Consider the following 1,150-nt stretch of genomic DNA (forward strand, 5'->3'; position numbering starts at 1 on the left):
TACTGCTTTTGGTAATGAAAGCCTCTGTTCCAACCCAATTAGCACGACACTCCAAAAAGGCAAAGGACAGAGCTACGATAGCTCAGGGATAAAAAACAGCCGGTGGATTTGGATTGGATGGGGGGAAAACGTCACACGGGCATCGTAACCTCACAGCACACCCTCTCCCAGCTGCAATACTGGGCTGAGCGGAGGGAGGATTCATCCAGGACCCGAAGGTGCTGTGAAAAGGCATCGCACCCCGCGGCGGGGATTAATCCCACATCCACCTCCACTGGGATGCACCCTGGGAGCCGAAAGACCACGGATGCCTTCCCCTTTTGCTGAGGGGTGTCCCCAGGGAGGGAACGCTGGGGGCTCAGTTCCTCCCGTTGTCTGGAGCGGCAGCTCAATCCCGAGGCGCTGAACCCCACGCGTGAGCGGCCTCACGCCGGGGACTCCCACTCCGCGGGGATCCGCGGGGATCCGCAAAGCCCGGCGCTTACACGGAGTTAACCGGGCTGTAATCCCGGCTGCCTTGCATAATGGGTCGCATTACATGTAATCCACACGCTAATGCGGCTCTGAGCGGGAGCCAGCGCGGATATCGGGCTGTTCACCTCGGGAGAGCAACTTGTCCCCCTGCAGGCGGCGGGTTGGGGGAGTCCCGAAGGACCTGCTGAGGGAGCTGCCTCCGTAAAATAAAGCAAACTCGGGGGTTTGGGGGGGTAAAAACTACTGGTGCATCCCTGGAAGCGTCCCAGGCCAGGTTGGACGGGGCTTGGAGCAGCCTGGGATGGTGGGAGGTGTCCCTGCCAGTAGCAGGGGGTTGGAACGAGATGGGCTTTAAATTCCCTTCCAACCCAAACCGTTCTAGGATTCTGTATAACAGTTATGGTATGTAAATATATTTAGGATGCTAATATATACAGCATATAGATCATACGTAGCAGGCAGACTATATATAACACATATATAGCACAGAAACTCTTAAAGCAATACAGCAGGTGAAAATTGGCAAGGCAGCTGGGGTTGATGGTATCCCACCTGAAATTTGGAAGTACGGTGGCCAAGCACTCCATGTTAAGTTTCACGAATTTGTGGTGCGCTGCTGGGAACGAGGTGTAGTGCCTTCAGACCTTCGTGACGCTGTCATCGTCACCTTGTACAA

The sequence above is a fragment of the Empidonax traillii genome, unplaced genomic scaffold, assembly GCF_003031625.1.
Source record: "Empidonax traillii isolate 1590-97213 ecotype Southwest subspecies unplaced genomic scaffold, ASM303162v1 scaffold634:size670481, whole genome shotgun sequence".
Classification (NCBI taxonomy): domain Eukaryota; kingdom Metazoa; phylum Chordata; class Aves; order Passeriformes; family Tyrannidae; genus Empidonax; species Empidonax traillii.